General features: G+C 40.8%; 1 protein-coding gene across 47 annotated transcripts in view; it reads left to right on the top strand.

Moving 5' to 3' along the window:
* APBB2 (amyloid beta precursor protein binding family B member 2) overlaps positions 1–12,914 on the top strand; it is a 158,508-nt gene that overhangs the window by 33,164 nt on the left and 112,430 nt on the right. The gene's annotated exons all lie outside the window — the stretch shown is intronic.

The raw sequence follows: 12,914 nt of genomic DNA, 5'->3' as shown, positions 1-12,914 counted from the left end.
TGATAAGTAAAAATAGACTTGAAAAAGCAAAATGGAAATTTACAGATTTCCAGAGCAAGGTCACTGAGTTCTGGCCTTATATCAATATGCAGCTCAGTGAAACCAAAATCTGCACTATGTGATGCATGTGTGAACTGAGGGATATGTGGGCAAATCAGAGCTGGAAGGGCTTCCCAACAGCTTTCTCAGCAATACAGCAGCATGGCTGAGATGCTGTGCTCTTGGAAGTTTCTAAGTCAGACCTACTAGTCCTCTGTAATTAACTCAAATACAGTTCCCACGCCTGCATGGCATTCTGGACCAGATCATTCTGTGCACTACTTCTTTGGGTGTTGGCATTCCAATAGCTACTTAAAATCCTGGCGCGGGTTTGGAGAAAACCAGGCAGCAATTCTGGATGGGGGAGTTAGTGTCGCTTTCTCAAATTTTTCTTTTTTCCCCCCTTTCTCACCACTCCTGCTTCTCACCTGGCCCCGGCAGCTGTGGCTGGATGAGGTGGTTGGCAGTTCTGTCTGGGTGTGTGCTGAGGCTTTTGCAGAACCTGGTTTTGTGGGATTTGTCTGGAACACGTTTTAATGTGTTTAGCGTTTAATGAATGGGATGAGGCTCCATGAGAGCAGGGTTTGGAGCTCTGCTCTTCTTCCTCAGTGACTGTCGTTATTCAGTGCCATTGGTGCTTGTCCTGTTGCTGTCCTTCAGCTCTGTGCTCTGCATGCTGCAGAAATAACCATGGAAGGTTCTTCACCTTTGTGCCACCCTAATCGGAGTGATGTGCCTAGCTTAAGGTGCCTCCGTAGTGAAATCACATCACTTCCTATGGAGGACTGGTGCCTGAATGTACCTCTGAAAGTGAGGAAGAGTAATACAGGCATCATTCACCATGGCTGAGACCATTTCCTTTTGAGGTCAAAAGTATCTGGGGGACATATTTATTATTTAATAGGCATTTTTTGATGTTTCAAGTCTTTTTTCTTGATGTTCTGCCAAAAAAGAAATAGTTATTTCAGTAGCAATTTTACAAAACCTTTGTGATAAGAAGCTGACCTGAACTCAAAGTGATTTTTTGGATGGATCTGCAATTTTGCTCTTTGTGTGTGTGTGTGTCCCACTTTCTAAAAACCGTATTCAGCAATTCTAGTGATTGTTGGCTGTGTTTTTAGATGCTTGCAAAGAGTAGATGGTGGAATTTTAGCTAAGAAATTCTTTCCTTAGATTTGTGCTAATATGACATTCCATTTTTTTTTTCTGTAGTAACTAATCAAAATTGGAGTTCTCACTAAGGCATAATATGATAAAGAAAAGTTGAATCTACATACAGCACTAGAGTCGTGTTGTACCTAAGTTACCCAGTTAATTATGATTTATTGCACAAATATAATATGTAGCTTGAAATACACTTAATTGCATTTGAAACAATTTCAGTGCAAACTAACAGTATGCTTTTTTGATTTCTAGTTTATATATGGTATTTGAAAACTTTGTAGCTATTACCTCTGCAGTGTTCCCCTTTTCAAAGGAACAGAGATGCACAGAACAGCACAGAATTGCTAGACTGAAGCTTGAAAAGTAAGGTGAAATTTTAGAAGTCCCCAGCTCCTGGCTTCATTGAGGGTAGGGAAGGTCACTGTGATGCTTGGCAGTGCTCACAAGGCATGTCCAAGTACACAGGACATGCCTTAGCATGGTGTTGAATGGGGAGGCAGAGTTATGCTGCTTTCAGGGAAACAGAACTGCTTCTTTCTGTATTTGTTTATTTTTTAATTGTCACAGCTTGGAGTGTAAAGTGAAGTCACCCAGTTTTTCAGCCTTGCAGCTGTATGTAATCCATTCAGTTTGGAGCTCTGCTGAAAAAGAACTTCAGCTGTTTGGGTACACTGGGAGAAGAGTTCTTACAAACCAAAGAGCATCCTTTCATCCAAATTGATTTGAGTAAAATGAAATTTAATATTACAGCTGAGCCAGTGAGTTACTGCTGGAAGAGGCAATCCTTATTCTTTTAGTTTGTTTTGTGGGACATTTTTCCCTCACATGTTGTGTGATACGGCCCTGCCCTCTTGTTTCAGCCAGTGCTGTGGCTTGATTTTATGTATCACTAAGCGTGAGTTAAATGCAGTGCCTGGATTCATCCTACTCCCTATGGAGGCTCCTTGAAAGGGCACCAGACCAGGAGGTGTGAGAGAAAAAGTTCCCCTGAGATTCCCATGGTCTGGGAGGCTCAGGGTGGGCTGAGTCCACCAGGTGAGTGGGAACCCTGCCCAACCGAAACAGTCTGGAAATGTAAACTAAAGCATTTCTAATGAAAGGAGAGAAGCAGAGGAGCAAAGGAGTTTGTTGCAGAGGAGCAAAACTTGTGTAGTTCTGTTGTTTTACAGGGCACAATTATGTTGGATTTTTGAGTGCATTGAGTTGTATTTTTTCAGAAGCATCATGAGTTTCTTGCAGTAGGGAAGAGATCTATCTTGCTAGGTGGAATTACGCAAATTTAATTTGTTTTGTGCATCAGAAAATTGATGTTAGTTGCAGAGCAACAGTTGTGCTTTTAGAATTAAAAATGATAAGCAAAATTTTTAGTCACTATTTAAAACCAACCCTTTCCTCTCAGCTGGAGAAAATGTAGCATATGTTTGGAAAGAGCTGACTGCTGTGCTGTGTATTTGTATTTACAGGCAGATGCCCTTTGTTTAAGAATGAAGTTTTAAAATAGTTGTCTAGACTATCTGCAGTGTAAGTACAGTTTGGCTTCTCACTTGTTGGATGGTGCTAGAGTTCAGAAGGTGCAGGAGAAGACAGATGTGGTTACTGGCCACAGCCTGGGCTGCTGGGGAGGCCTGGCAGCACCTCTGTGTGCTTTATTGGGTACACATGGCAAGATTTTGGTAGTGGAGGCCTACAGGGGTGGCGTCTGTGGAGGCTGCCAGGAGCTTCCACCGTGTCTGACAGAGCCAATGCCAGCCAGCTCCAAGAGGGACCCACCATAGGCCAAGGCTGTGTCCATCAGTGGTGGTGGTAGTACTTTTGGGATAGCAGATATGAGTGTAAAAAACTCTGTGCAACACCAGTAGCAGGTAGAAGACAGGAGTGAAGATATGGGAGAAACAGCTCTGCAGACACCAAGGTCTGTGCAGAAGCAGGGGGAGGAGGTGCTCTGGGTGCTGGAGCAGAGATTCCTGTGAGGAAGCTGTGTCCTTGCAGCGATGGAGGTCTATGATCAGCAGAGATCCACCTGCAGCCATGGAAGAGCCCATGCTGGAGCATGTAGATGCCTGAAAGAGGCTGTGACCTCATGGGAGACCCATGTTGGAGCAAGCTCCTGGCAGGACCTGTCGTCCTGTGGAGAGAGGAGCCCACCCTGGAGCAGGTTTGCTGACAGGACTGTCACTTCATGGAGGACCCATGCGGGAGCAGCCTGTGCCTGAAGGGCTGTGCCCTGTGGACAGGGGCCCATGCAGCTCATGAGGAACTGCAGCCCTGGGAAGGACTCAGGCTGGAGAGGTTTGTGGGGCGCTGTCTCCTGTGGGTGGGGCAGGGCAAGAGTGTGTGGAGTCCTTCTCTGAGAAAGAAGGAGCGACAGAGGCGACATGTGGGGAACTGACTGCAGCCCACATTCCCAGTCCCTTGACACCACTGTGGGAAGGGGTAGGGAAAATGAGAGTAAAGTCAAGCCTGGGAAGAAGGGAGGAACTGGGGGAAGGTGTTTGATGATTTGATTTTATTATCTCAATTTGATTTTTTTCCCTATTCTTATTTGATTGTCTATAAATTACATTAATTTCTCCAGGGGAGGTTGTTTTGCCCATGATGGTGAGGGGTCTCTCCATGTCCATGTCTTGATCCAGGAGCTTTCTCTCTCCTGTCCTGTTGAGGAGGTCAGTGATAGACTAGATTTGGTGTGCACCTGGGGTCCAACCAATGTCAGTCCCCCTCATAGAGACCTGGCTTTGAAACAAAATATGCTAATTTGAGGGAAAAGAGGATTGTCATTTTCTTCACAAGTTATCCTTTTAGGAGTCTTCCTGTTCATTTTAATGTCAGCATTGATCTGTCTCAAAATTAGTGAAGAGAGGAGGTGGTTTGGGGTAATGTTTTATTACCTGATAGCCTCTCCATTTTTGAGAAGCATAAGTAATTACAAATAAGACATACGCTGAAACTAGGCCAGTGACAGAGTTCAAATTATTTTAAAATGTTCTTTACTAAGGGGAGAAGTGGATATGACACTGGGAAGGAAATGCTGTCTCCGGTCTGGGAGGGTCACTGTCCGTTGCACCTGTGAACAGTAAACATGCCAGATAACTTGGCTAACATTTATTTCCTCTCTTGGGGTCTGTTTTATTTAAGCTATCAAAATAGAAATCTTTATACAAATCGTTATACATGCTTATACAAAGCACAGTCTCTTTCCTGGTTGTCAGGATTTGCAGAATTGGCTCAGTTAATAGAGCACTGTAGTCAGATATCCTGGTCTGCCATAAGTTAGCTACTCCATTCTCTTCAGTTTGGAGGCTGTGTTTTTGCTGCCCGTAGCAGACACAACAGAATTGTGTTAGATTTAAGCCTAACTCCTCATGTGCCTGTAAGATGACCAACAAAGAGGGATGTAGTAATCTAATGGTCTGCAGCCAGTCAACAACCTCTGCAGTCTGAGTTTTGCATACTGGTATCCCTAATTAGGACTTTATCTTCTGGAGTAGTATTTCACTGGGTATGGTGAGCTTTTAAAAGTATTCTCTGGTGCTTTAATAGTGATCTTGCAAAAAGATAAGCAGCAAAAACCTGTGTTGTAGCAATACTTTCTGAATAACAACTATTTTTTAAAAAATCCTCTTTGTTGAGGCTTAAACATACAGCAGCATGCCTGTGCAATAGTAATTATGGATTTTTTTTGTTGTTTTTTTGGTAAGTAGAAATAGATTTGACTTTTTATTTCTTTTAGCAAACTATCTTTAAGAGAGTTCATAAAGCTTGTTGAAAGTATGGACAGAAACAGGCTAAATTGTAAAGCTGATTGGTAATAAATATGCCAGGAGATCAGATGGCAGGTGACGACTGGCATGGACACACTGAGAATTTTAAGGCACACTCTCCAGTAAGGTTTTTAAACAGATACCTGTCCTGGCATATTATATGTAAAATTTTTCTAAGAAATTATTTATTTGTACATTGATTTATCTAAGGATTTCATGAATACCTGACTAAATGGATATGTAATTGTAAAGGAATGCAAAGAACCCACTGGTCTTAGTTATGAATAAGGGTACAGAACCTTAGCTCCACTGATTGCATTTAGAACAGGTTTTGTTTGCTAATTACTGCTATGAACAAGGTTCTCCCCTCAGTTACACCAAAGCATTCTTCATTGAATTAAGGTTATACCTAAATTATTTTAACTGAAAGTACCTTTGTGGCAGAACACTTCCCTGGTTTCTGTTACATTTTCTTAACTTCAGCTGCCTTTGAACTATAATATTGGTGCTTTCTCAAGATTTCCTTATTTCTTCTCTAATTAACTGTTCAATTTGCAGGAGCACTGTCATCTCTGTCAGGTAAATGCTTCTTGGACCAGGAATTCGGTGTGTGGGGACTTGTGTGATGTTTCTCCAAGTGAAACCTGGTGGCTGCTTGTTGTACTCTGTCTCCTGCATCTGCTGAAGCTCCCAGGACTTCTGGGTATTGCCCAGCCTGGCTGATGTTTCTGACATAAGGTATCTGTTATAAAATGCTTGCTACTGTGGGCAGCAAGTGTCAGAAACTTCTAGATCCTTGGATGGGGCTTCTGCGTGACCGATGCTGGCATCACCCTTCCCTTTCTTTCCCAGGTCGCAAGGAGCAGTTCTGTCCTTTTGCCAGCTGTTTGTCCTCCTTCAGAGAATGAGGATGATCTATTTGGCTTTGCTGAAATTAGATCAGGATGTGTGCATTTCTGAAAGCTTCTGATGTTATCCCAATTAAATTTCTATTATTTTATTTTTTTTTTCACTGTTCTATTTTTAAACAACACTGAAAAAACAGAGTGGGCAGGGAAGTGTTGAGCACACTGGTTACATGTGTCACCCAAACCATTAATGCTGGCAGTGCTCCTGGCCTGTCATATGTGCCAGATGTGACATCTTTCAACGAAGTTTAAAGGCATGGTGAAAGATTATGGGCATGATTTCACATCACTTTGGACTGCTCCAAAATTAATGTTTTAAAAGCTGTTAACAGCAACTGTTCAAGGGTGCCAGTCCATCTTCTTCAAGCTATTACCACATGCCATCCCTGGCATTCTTCTGGCCCCCTGTCCAATCTGATTAATTTGAGGACCCAGCTGAAAACTAATCCCTCAAAGAAGATGCATCTTTGTGACCACGTCTCTGTGATGAGGAGGTGGAGCCAGTCTAAAGGCCAAGTGCTGCTGAAAAGGACAGTCAGCTTAAATCAGAGTAGATGTAAAACTGTACAGTTACCATCACTCTGCTGGCTGTGGAAAAGTAACTCTGACTTTTACATTCTGCAGCTAAATGTACATGAAATGATTCCTTGTGAGCACTGCCTGTTCATACATGGGCTTGAACTTGTTTAGTTCAGGACTGTATTCTTATTTAAGTTCTGCCTGCATGAAATTAAAGACTGTTCCAGCTCTTGTTTTTGTATATTTGAAATTCATACTGAACTTAATTAAAATACTAAATTTCACTGTTGCTTTTTACTATGGGATTATTTTAAATTGAGTTAGCTGGTTTTGCATGCATGTAAAGTGTGTGCCTGTGTCCATTCTCATGCGTTCTTTTACATAATTTTATACACATACACACTCATATCTCTGACAGGAAGTCTTGAAGCTGCTAGTTCTCCCTTAGCTTTGAGAATAACCAGCTTCCCAGGTGGGTAAACTGAAAACAATGGGGGTTATTGTTCTTGCCATTTGTGACTTGAGCAGAGATTGTAGATGATTACTTCACATGCTGCTTTCTAGCCACTTCTGGCACCATTTAGGTTTTGAAGGGTCTGATGGAGAATTTTAATGCTTTTGACTTTCAGGTGGTCCCATTTCAGCTGTCTGTGTTCAACCATGATGTGTGACTGGTCAGTGATTTTGTTTCCTAGAGCTGTAATTCTGCACTTGAACACTAACAAGTTCCACTTGGAGGTGACCTGTGAGGAAAATTACTTTTAAACTACAAAGAGTTTTGAATTTTATATTTCAGTTGCGGCACAGACCTCAGTCTAGGTTCAGTTGTTAAATTTCCAGTGATTTCCTGGAGGCCTCCTCAAGACATTTATCAGCATTTCAGTTCAATTTGTTCTACCATATGTTTTGCTTGTTGTTGTAGAGCACCTTCTTTTTGATTTCATAATACTTCACATCTTTTGTCACAGTTTAGCCAGAGAGGATCAATACATGGACTGCCCCAGAACTCTCCTGTCCAAGCCAGCTTCTAGTCTTTGTCAGTACTCATTTTGGAAGCTATCCAGTTCTGCTGTCTCTCTTCAAGAGGTTACATTTTTTTTGCTGTACTGATTAACTTGGCTGTTTTGAGTAAATTTGGCCACCTGTGGTTACTGCTGACCCTACATTCCTGCAGTACCTCCAAGCAAAATGCTAAACATAGCTGGCATTCTTGAAATTGGGGTGCTAGGGCAAAGCACTGCAGTGCACCTGCAGGGCAATCTTTGGGGGGAAAAATCCCTGCTTCTTATTCTGTCTTAAAATCTATTTGGGCACACAGTGTTGAGAGATGAGATTCCTCTCACTATAGTTGTATATGATGCCCCATGGTTTCTTACTGACCAAGTGATGGTTCTGCATAAATTGGAAAAAAATCAATGTAATTCTCTGGAATTAAGGCCTTGAATAAAATAAAGGGGTGACAGGAGGTTTTAATTCATAGCCAGAAATGATAGGGATCTAAGTGAGCTAAAGCAAGCAAATATTACTAGTTAGGAATTATTAGGGAATTTTAATGCTTCCTTTTGGAACATCTGCTAACACCTGGGTAAATCAGGTCTGCTCTGAGATGGTATTCCTGTCTTTCAGTGGAAGTGGCTCAGTAATGTACAGGCTATTTTACAGAAGACTCCCCAATATTGCAGTAAAATCTTAATTTCTGTGACTTTTTAGTATTGACATGAAGCATAATCATTTGGCTGCTTAATTAAGTGTATGATGTCCTGTAGGAAAATTTTCTTTCAATTCAAGAGGAAATTAATTTTAAACTTTTTTGATGTAACACAGACATAGATACTTCTCATGTGTTTTGTAAATGAGCTTATTTAAAAAAATAAACACAACACTTGTTAATCTAGGTCTTAAAATCTTAAGAGTGGAGACCTTGGAAAGAGCAGAAATGAATGTATTTTGGGAAAAGAAATATAGCTAATAATTGTTTTGCAGTATTACTGTTGCTCTTCTGTTAAATAAAATATTTCTAAAGTGATTGTTAAATAAACCACTTATAAAGTATGTTGTTTTTAAATGGGGAAGCTTTTGGAAAAGCTTCCTAATCAATATTGGATTCTTATTTTTTTTTATTTTTTAAGTAAATGCCATGTCAGACTTGTGAGCATGCATTGTATCTCTTGGAGGTGTCATCATACATGAGCAGAAGTTGTTACTGAGTAATGCCTTTTTTTTCTTCTTTTTTTTTTTTCTTTTTTAAGTGGAATTGGTGATTGCAGAAATTTTCAAATTAAGAGTATGCTTGCATGTTGCAGAGTAGAATATGGCTAAGCTTAGAGGAATAAACTTTTGAAGCCAATAGGATGGTGAAGGAAAACTTTGTATAACTTTGGGTAAAGTCATAGTTTTAACACTGTTCTGCAGTTGAGTCATACTAAGAATGGGAACTCAATAGTCCATGCAGGAAGCAAATGTGTGATACAGGACCTACTTCTCTGGCATGTAAGTACCAAGTTTCTTGTCATGGCTACAGCCATTCTTTGAGTTTTTTCTTTAGGTAATGTTCTCTGGACCTTTCTGTAGCTGATAAGTTTGTATCTTCTATCTTCCCAATTTCTCTTCCTGAAAAATGTGTTTCTGAAACACACACTGAAAAGTGTGTTTCCTGTTGTTTCTATAATAGTTAATAATAATTTTCTCAGGAGAAACTGTTGGATCTCTTCTGTCAGAGACCACAAACTGGGGAAAAAAAAAAAAAAAAGACAATAAAAACAGTAGAAGTAATGTATTAGATTAGAGATTTTAGTCTCATAGCAGATTTTATGTCTCTAGGGAAAATGTGAGCATGTTTTTTGAAGATGATTGGAAAATTAATCTCATTCTTTTAATCAGGTGATTGCACCATTAATAGAGCTCCCTATCAGAGGTAGTGAATTGAGAAAATACTCCATAGCATTGGAACAGTAGTGTTAAGTAAAAAAAACAACTGATAAAATATTTTTACTTCCTTAAGAGATCAACCCTAGACAGTGAATCAGGTCACTAGCAATGATGATTAATAAAGGAAAAAGCTAGCCAAAGATTTTTTCTGTTAACCACCAATTCTTCTGAGCAAGAAATAATTCCAAGTATTATCTGACCCTGTTTTGTTAAAAAACCAAACAAACATAACAAAAATCTAACTCAAAAGCCCCCAAACCCCAACAGTTGTTATATTTGAGATGATGGAGAAAGAACAGGTTTGATAGCTACTTCTAATACTGGTTCTGCCTTAATTCTATTAAGCCTGTCTGCAGTGGTCTATTCCAAACTTTTCATAGGCTTCTATAAGGTCTTCTAGTGTGGGGCAAAAAAGTGCTATAACATTTTTTTAAATTTCGTCCCACGGCAAACCAGAGTGACTTGAAGAGAGGCTTGTAAAGTAGATTAGATGATCTCTTTTTACAACTGAGCATACAGGCAAAAAAGTTTTGAATGTGTTGCCCTGGTGTGCAGAATCAGTGTGATTTCTGTTAGTACATGTTCTTGAAGTTAGAAATTATTTTAGATAGCTTTGAAGCCGAAATTATGAGGCCTTGTAACAACATCATTAAAATTGATTATGACTGAAATTAGAGACAGACATGAGTCTTTATTACTTTTTATTTGTTTTTTAGTGCAGTCATTTTAGGCATGCAGTCTGAGAGTCTGCCTGGGCATTAATGAATGCATTGTGGTCTCTTACTAGATCAGCTTTGCTGTACAGATTTTCTTGGGTATATGAAAATAATGTAAAAGAAATAGCATGCAACAATGCAGATGTGAGACAGAGATGCACCCTTCCAATGGCACAGTAAATCTGCAGTGTGAGTGGATGCCCAGGCTAAGGCAAAAGCTGTGTGAAAGCCAGGCATGCTGGCAGAGTGGCTGACTAAGCAGGAAGCTGGAAGGCAGAGTGTGCCAGAGGAGCCAAGCTGGCACTGCCAAGTGCCTTGTGTCATGATACCCATTCTCTCTGCGCCTTGCCCTGGTGTGGTGGATCTTAAGGATGCTCTAAAATGCAGCACTTTGTCATGTGCAGCATAAGCTGTGGAAAGTACTGAAGAATATCAAGAAGGGTTGTGGAGAATTATACAGTGATAATAGTATTCAGAATATGAATTAAAACTTAAGTGAGTTACTGGGAGAATTTGTGTCTAAAGCATAGATGATAATGCCTTTTTATAAAAGAGGTGACTTGCAAATTCTGATTTCCTTTCGGCTTTGCAGTGCACATTTAATAACCTATCTTCTTTCAGGCACAGTTATCAGTGAAGGCTGAGTGTGGCTCCATTTTAATTTATCCTGGTTTATCTAATGCTTTGAGAAATTATTGTCTTAATGGTGAGAAAGTACATCTATTGAGAAGTGTCAACGAAGGACTACCTTTTTGGGGAAACTTCCTGGTTTGTGGAGCTCTTGAGCTGAGCAGATAATACTTTCATGTGATCTCGTGACAGGGTATATTGCATTTCTGTCTCTCTGTTTCTTCTGTAACTACTTGTCCTGGTTTGCTGGGTTTGACTTGTTATTGTATATGCAGAAGCTGAGGTGGAGTGAGAATTACTAAAGAGCATGCTTGTGCCCTGGAGGGGGAAGGATGACTTAAGCTCAAATGCTGCCTCCATATCCCATGGGTATGCTATGTGGTAGAGTGACTGGATCTCCTGCATTATTCATTGCCTCTGGCTTCTACTGTGACGTGGGTGTTTATCACATGAATAGTTGTGCTGTGGGTTGCTGCAGAAGAGGTGTGTGTGTGTGACCTGAATACTCATCACCCACAGGTCTGTAAGTGACAGATAAAACCTGTTCTCAAGTATGGTGTGTCTGCTAAGAAGTCAGATGATTTGGAGATGTCTTTCTCCCTAGGCAGCTTATGGAAGAGCATCTTCAGTTGCTTCTAAGCCTCGCGGTTGGTCTCTGTCACATATATTAGCTTTCAATTCCTTCTTTCAAATATGATGCATGTGTGAAAGTTATTCTTAAAAGATACTGGAAAATTGTTCAGCTAGCCGTGCTGCACCCCCTTGTGCTAAGAATAAGATTTTTTTTGAGTGGAATTACAGACTGCTTTGTTTTCAAATATTGATTCAAGTTTTTATTTCCACTTTTAAGGTTTTTAAAATTCTTTTTAACTCAGCTGCTTAAGTGTTTTCAACACATACTTGTTTTGCTGCTGAAGTGCTATCATCAAATTGTGTGCTGGGCTTTTGCAAGCTCTAAAATTTGGGTCAGGACAGATGAGGAAACAGAAAATATGGTTTGATTGCCATCCGCTGGGGGGAAAATATGCTGCAGTGGTACTTGATTGAAGAGTTGCTATTGAGCGATAACGTACCCGTGTTGATCGTGCTGTGCTTTTGGCATAATATCCCAGAGACTGTCAGCCTCAGCCCAGATGTTTGCTCAGACATTTTTGTACTAACAGGAATTGTCTGGTTCTTGTTGTGAGTCATGATTGCAGTGATATTGAAAGCTGGAGAGGAGTGGACTTGGGGACAGAAAGGGGGATACAAGGCTTTGTTATGCTGCTGGGACGATGCTCAGCACATTGCAAACCTGCTTCAGGCAGGGCCCTGAAGGGTGGGATCTGTGTTCTGGATGTTTCTAAGTTGCCTCTATTCCAGTGGCTTTTGCACATTGGATGTATGTGTGCTGAGACCTCACACCAGAGCAGCACATGTCTCTCTGGAACAGCTCCTTGCCCTGGCTCTGGTTCACCCATAGGAAGCTGAATTACTCACCAATGAAAATACCAATTTTCTCAGGCTGTAAGTGTAGGGTATTTCCATGAAAGCTTTTCATGGTAAGGTGGTATGATTTATGTGTAACTGTAGTGGCAGAAGACAATTCAAAGTGGGCTTTTGGAGTGTACAATATGACAGGACCATGTGAGCTGAAGCCAGTGCTGTGCACTGGGAGATGTCAACTACTCCAAGGCTGAAGATTAATTCTGCTTCAGTGTCACCCAGTGCTTTGCTTTCTTCTGATTTTGGTGTCTGTGCAGCACACTTCAGCAAACAGTAAGACTTGAGAAAAGCAGCAAGTTATGCAGCCAGAGGATTGAAGTAATACCCTGATGTTTGAGCAGTCACTGGCGATATGAAGTTCTGCATAAATGTTTTGAGGGCAACAGTGAGGAGGATTTGCTAAAATGAAAATATAGTTTTGGGCCAGAGTGGCATAAATGTTTTAGTCCCACCCACGTGTGCCACCTTCTGATCAAAACTTTACAAGGAAGAACAAAACTCACATTTCATTTTCTGCTTTGTGTGTTTTTAAATAAAAGAATCACAAAATGAAGGGAGGATATCTTAGTATCCTTCATAAATTCTGGGACTTTCCCTGCTCACAGTCTCCTCTGCAGTGATCCCTGGTGAGTCTTCATTGTGGAGAGTGGGGAGCAGGGAGAAAAAGACATGTGCCCATGTCCCAGGAGGGCCTGAGGCTTTCCAGGATGGTGTCCAGAATATGCTTTGTAACCTGGAAGGGGAAGAGACAGGCCCCTCCTGCC

This window comes from Cyanistes caeruleus, chromosome 5 (assembly GCF_971803275.1).
Source record: "Cyanistes caeruleus chromosome 5, bCyaCae1.hap1.1, whole genome shotgun sequence".
NCBI classification, from domain to species: domain Eukaryota; kingdom Metazoa; phylum Chordata; class Aves; order Passeriformes; family Paridae; genus Cyanistes; species Cyanistes caeruleus.
Note: the sequence above shows the minus strand (reverse complement) of the source record. Positions and strands in the feature narration are given on the sequence as shown.